This window comes from Chrysemys picta, chromosome 2 (assembly GCF_011386835.1).
Source record: "Chrysemys picta bellii isolate R12L10 chromosome 2, ASM1138683v2, whole genome shotgun sequence".
Taxonomy (NCBI): domain Eukaryota; kingdom Metazoa; phylum Chordata; order Testudines; family Emydidae; genus Chrysemys; species Chrysemys picta.
This window is the reverse complement of record NC_088792.1, coordinates 196201555-196207356: the sequence shown is the minus strand read 5'-3', so window position 1 is coordinate 196207356 and position 5802 is coordinate 196201555.

Here is a 5802-nt window from a genome sequence, read left to right as displayed (position 1 = left end):
AGTACATTTGATGATCCATATGTTAGGGAATCGGGATATCTTAATGCTCATTTAGTTAATGGGTCTAGTTTATTAAATAGTTTTAGACCAAGTACTGATTTTAATAGGGATCGTAATAAGGATCTTAACAGTACTGGTAGTAATATAAATATATTAGAAAGTAGTTCGTGGAAGGATGGGGTTTTTTATTTAGAGTATCCCGTTGATAGTTTTAATTGTCCAATATGTCCCCAGATATTACCAACATTTGGTAAATGGGCCAAACACATTAATGTGGTTCATAAAAGTAAAGCCATATGAGTTGTATGTAGTAAATGTGGAAAATCTTCTCAATATCGTAATATAGCTTGCCACTACCCCAAGTGCATACCCAAGAAGGCGGATACCCCAATGAAGAGCCATACGTGCTCGGTCTGTGGGCTTGGTTTTCATACTAGATCTGGATTGAGCCAACACTGTAGACATAGACACCCTGCTGTGAGGAATGAGCAAAGAAAAGAAGATATGGCTGCTAAAAGTAAGATCAAAGAGGGATCGATTAGATCTCGTATATGGACCAAAGATGAGGTTGCGCAGCTTATACAGTTGGAAAGGAAATATATTGGGAAAAGGAATATAAATAAATGTATTGAGAGCGAGATGAGGACCAAAACGAATAAACAAATATCAGATAAAAGACGAGAATTAGCAAAGAAGAAGTTAGTGGTAACAGGAGATAGGGAGGAAGTGACTGAGGTAGAGGACATTAGAGTAAATATATTAGAAATTCCGCCCCCAAGAGAGAGGATTTTCCCACTAAAAGGACATCCAGAAGTGGATTTAGTGGAGAAAATATGTAAATGGGGAAAACAAAGTAGGGAGGGAAGAGAAATAATAAATAGTTTAGGGGAAATTGAAGGATTATTAAAGGAGGATTTAACAAAAGCTCTCGGATGGGCAATGTTGGAAAAATTATGTTATTCATTAGTAGAGGGAAAGGACCCTAGAAATGAAAGTCAAATAGAGTTGAGGAATAAAGGAAAAGGGAAGATGAGAAAGGAGGGGAGAAGGAAGCAATTTAATGCAAGTAGGAGATATGCTACAAAGAAAGCTAAGTATAAATTCTATCAACAATTATTTGATAAGGATAGAAGAAGATTGACTCACATTATAATGGGAGAGCCAGATAAGGCTAAGTGTGCTATCCCTATGAAAGAAATTGAGGAATACTATGTAAATATTTTGGGAACAATTGGACATGGTAATATGATAGGGTGGCCATCATCCACAGAGAATGCGGATAATGATATATTAATGAGTCCGATCTCTGTGGATGAGATTAGAATAGCTTTAAGAGAAATAAGAAAAGATAGTGCTCCTGGCCCAGATAAAGTAAAAGTGAGCAATTTGTGGGATATTTTTAATTTAGAATCCTTAATACTTACAAAAATTTTTAATATATGGTTTCTAAATAGACAGGTACCAGATGAATTTAAGAAAAATAGAACGATTTTAATACCAAAGACACAAGATGAGGAGGAAATGAAGAAGTTAACATCTTGGAGACCATTGACAATTGGGTCAGTTTGGATTAGAATCTATACCAAAATATTAGCAAAAAGACTGGTGGAAACAGTTAAGATATGTAGTAGACAAAAAGGGTTTATATCCGCCCCTGGGTGTGAGGAAAATATTGCTATATTAGATAATTTGATTAAAGGGGCTAAATGAAATGGGAATGAAATTGCAATAGTGTTTGTAGATCTGGCTAAAGCATTTGATTCTGTGGGACATGGACATATAATAGCCGGGTTGAGAAGATTTGGTATAGATGAACATTTTATAGATATTATTAGGGACCTTTATGATAATTGCACAACTAGGGTATGGGTGGGTGATGAAGCTACTGAGTCTATTTTAATTAGGAGGGGGGGTCAAGCAGGGTGACCCGTTGTCCCCAATTTTGTTTAATATTGCTATGGATCCCCTTTTAACTAGATTAGAAGTAGAAGGAAGTGGTTTTTATGTTAAGGGTAATAGTGTCACGTCATTGGCTTTTGCCGATGATGTGGCAATTTTAAGTAGCTCATATAAAGGAATGATCAAAAATTTGGGTATCTTAGAGGAGTTTTGTAAAAATACTAATCTCTCTGTTAATGTGAAGAAAACGAAAGGCTTTCATATTTTAACTAAACATAAAACCTATGTATTTAATCCTAAGGATAATTGGCAGATAGGGTCCGAGGAGATTGAATATGTTCAACCAGGGGATTTTGAAAAATATTTAGGAGCTAGAATAGATCCCTGGATAGGTGTAGGGGGACCGGTACTTAAAGAAAAATTGAAAGATTGGAGTGAGAATTTAATTAAGGCCCCATTAAAACCAGCCCAAAAAATATTAATTTTACAGACATACATCTTACCGAAGCTATTTTATAATCTTCTTTTAATAGAACCCCCTTTTAATCTTTTAGATGATCTTGATGTGTTAGTTAGAAAAATAGTTAAAGAGATTTGACATTTACCTCAGTGTACCACAGATGGGATATTTTATTCTAGAGGTAGGGATGGTGGTTTAGCTCTCACTAAGTTTAGTGTGCAAATCCCAAATATGTTAATTCGTAAATGGAGGAGACATATTGTCTCGAGAGATGATTGGATGGACCTATCTTATCTATATGCAGGAGAAAATCTTGTGGATAAAATATTGTTATTTAGTGCAGTAACATCTCATTCCAAGAAATGTAGGGAAGAGGAATTTTTAAGATGGTCGGAACTGAGATGTCAGGGAATAGGGATAAAATATTTTTAAAATGATTTAATTAGTAATTCGATTTTTAGAAACTCTAGTAAAGTTAAATCGTCAGCGTATATCGCAGCATTGCGGCTTAGGGCAAATATTTATCCTACTAGGGAGACATTAGCAAGAGGAAGAGGAGGTGTGAATGCTCTTTGTAGATGGTGCGGTAAAGTGCGGGAGACTGTTCCCCATATCTCAGGACAATGTTATAAAACTAAGAATGCTAGGATAAAAAGGCATAATAGAGTAATGTCTGCAGTTGTAGATAAGGTTGGTAAATTAGGGTGGAAGGCAATAATAGAGCCCCATTTGAGAAATAGTAAGGGTGAGTTAAGAAAGCCGGATATTATATTTATAAAAGGAGATACAGCAGTGGTGGTTGATGTTACAGTGCGATGGGAGGATAATGCCGGAAGTTTGGAACAAGCCCACAGTGAGAAGGTGGCTTATTATCTTGAGTTAAATATCCACTTCTCTGGTTTTGTGCTTGGGGCGCGTGGCAAGTGGAGTGAAGGGAATAATGATTTGTTACAATTATTGGGAATGGACAGAAGTAAAAATTTTAAGGAGAGTATATGTAGACTTGTTTTATATTCCACTATTGGTATGATGGCTATATTCAGTGACAGGTATAGATCCCGGAGTTTCCATTCCGTGTATCTTGCCAAAACTAAATTTTAGCTATTTTGGTTTCCATGCTCTAAATTTTCAAATTTTTAATATTGTTTTGAACATTAACATATTTAGTGTTGTTTAATATCTGTCCTTCAATAGAATGATTTTAACTATATAATAAATACTTATTAATGGATGAAATTCCAATTTAAATTATTAGTTTTTTTTTTTTAACTACTGGATGTGGATGCGGACTGGCCGCGTATAGTAACCAGGAAAGGGCAGGTAGTCATGCCTGTACATAAATTGGGGTGGGAGGTTGAGGCAAATCGCCTGGCCGCTGATTACGCACAGCCAGACACCAGGGTGATTAGAAGACCGCAGGTAGGCATGCTGCGCATCAGAGAGGCTTTGAAAACCAGTTTCATGACTGGCCAGACTATGGTGTGACAGTTCTCTTTGTTTCTCCTTGATGAAAACCCGCCCCCTTGTTTCACTCTACTTCCCTGTAAGGGAACCACCCTCCCTGCTTCGATCATCGCTTGCAGAGGCAATAAAGGCATTATTGTTTCAAAATCATGCATTCTTTATTAATTAATCACACAAATAGGGGGATAACTGCCAACGTAGCCTGGGAGGGGTTGGGGAGGAGGGATGCACCGGGTGGGGTGGTGGAGGAGGGAAGGACAAGGCCACACTGCACTTCAAAACTTATTGAATGCTAGCCTTCTGTTGCTTGGGCAGTCCTCTGGGGTGGAGTGGTTGGGTGTCCGGAGGGCCCCCCCGCCCCGGCATTCTTGGGCGTCTAGGTGAGGAGGCTATGGAACTTGGGGAGGAGGGCGGGCAGTTACACAGGGGCAGCAGCGGTGTTCTAGGCTCCTGCTGCCTTTCCTGCAGCTCCACCAGATGCCGGAGCATATCAGTTTGATCCCCCTGTAGCCTCAGCATTGCTTCCCGCCACCTCTCTTCTCATCCCTCCTTTCCTTGAGTTCATTTTCTGCTTTCCTGGACTCTGACATTGTTTGCCTCCAGGCATTCTGCTGAGCTCTTTCAGTGCGGGAGGACTGCATGAGCTCACAACATTTCATTGCATGTGCATTTTGTTTTCACCTTCTTATCTGCGCTAGCCTCTGGGATGGAGATGATAGGGGTAGCATTGAAACATTTGCAGCTGCGAGAGGGGAAAAAAGGGGAGAGTAGTAGTATTTAAAATGACACATTTTAGAGGACAATGGGTAGACTCTTTCACGGTGAACCAAGCTGTTAACATTACATAGCACATGTGCTTTCGGTACAAGGTCGCATTTTGCCTCTTATATTGAGGGCCTGCCGGTTTGGTGTGAGAGATCACACACGCAGGGACAGGCAACAGAATTCGGCCTGCAGGCAGCCATGATAAGCCACAGTCTTTCAGCTTCTTCAACCTTCATAACATGTGGGAATGGTTTCAAACAGCAGCGCCCTCCTTTCCCATAACAAGCACCCGTTGGGTTGGCCATTTAAAAGGAGGGGCTGTACTGGCTGCGAATGCATCCCAAGTCTTCAGGGAAAATTAATTATTAAACACACTTGCTTTTAAACCATGCATTATATTTACATAGGTACACTCACCAGAGGTGCCTTCTCCACTTCATGGTCCGTGAGCCCGCCTTGGGAGGGTTGGGAGGGTATTGGCTCCAGGGTGATAAACAGTTCCTGGTTGTCGGGGAGAATAGTTTCTCCGCTTGCGTTCTGTGCGCTGTCCTCATCCTCCTCATCCCCCAAATCCTCATCCCTGTTGCATGAGACTCCTCCCTTGCAGGTGTCCATGGACTGTGTTGGGGAGTGGTAGGGGGCCCTCCCTATCATTGCATTCAGCTCATCATAGAAATGGCATGTCTGGGCCTCTGACCCGTAGCGGCCGTTTGCCTCTTTGGGATTTTTTGATAGGCTTGCCTGAGCTCCTTAATTTTCACATGGCACTGCTGCGGGTCCCTGTTGTAGCCTTTGTCCATCATGCCCTTGGAGATTTTTTCAAATCTTTTGGCATTTCATCTTTTGGAACGGAGTTCTGATAGCATGGATTCGTCTCCCCAAACAGCGATCAGATCCAGTACCTCCCATTCGGTCCATGCTGGAGCTCTTTTGTGATTCTGGGACTGCATGGTCACCTGTGCTGCTGAGCTCACCACACTGGCCAAACAGGAAATGAAATTCAAAAGTTCCTGGGGCTTTTGCTGTGTACCTGGCTAGTGCATCTGAGTTGAAAGTGCTGTCCAGAGCGGTCACAATGGAGCACTCTGGAATAGCCCCCGGATGCCAATACCGTCAAATTGCATTGAACCAAATTCGAGCCGGCAATGTCGATTTCAGTGCTAATCCCCTTGTCGGAGAGGAGTACAGAAATCAATTTTAAGAGCCCGTTAAGT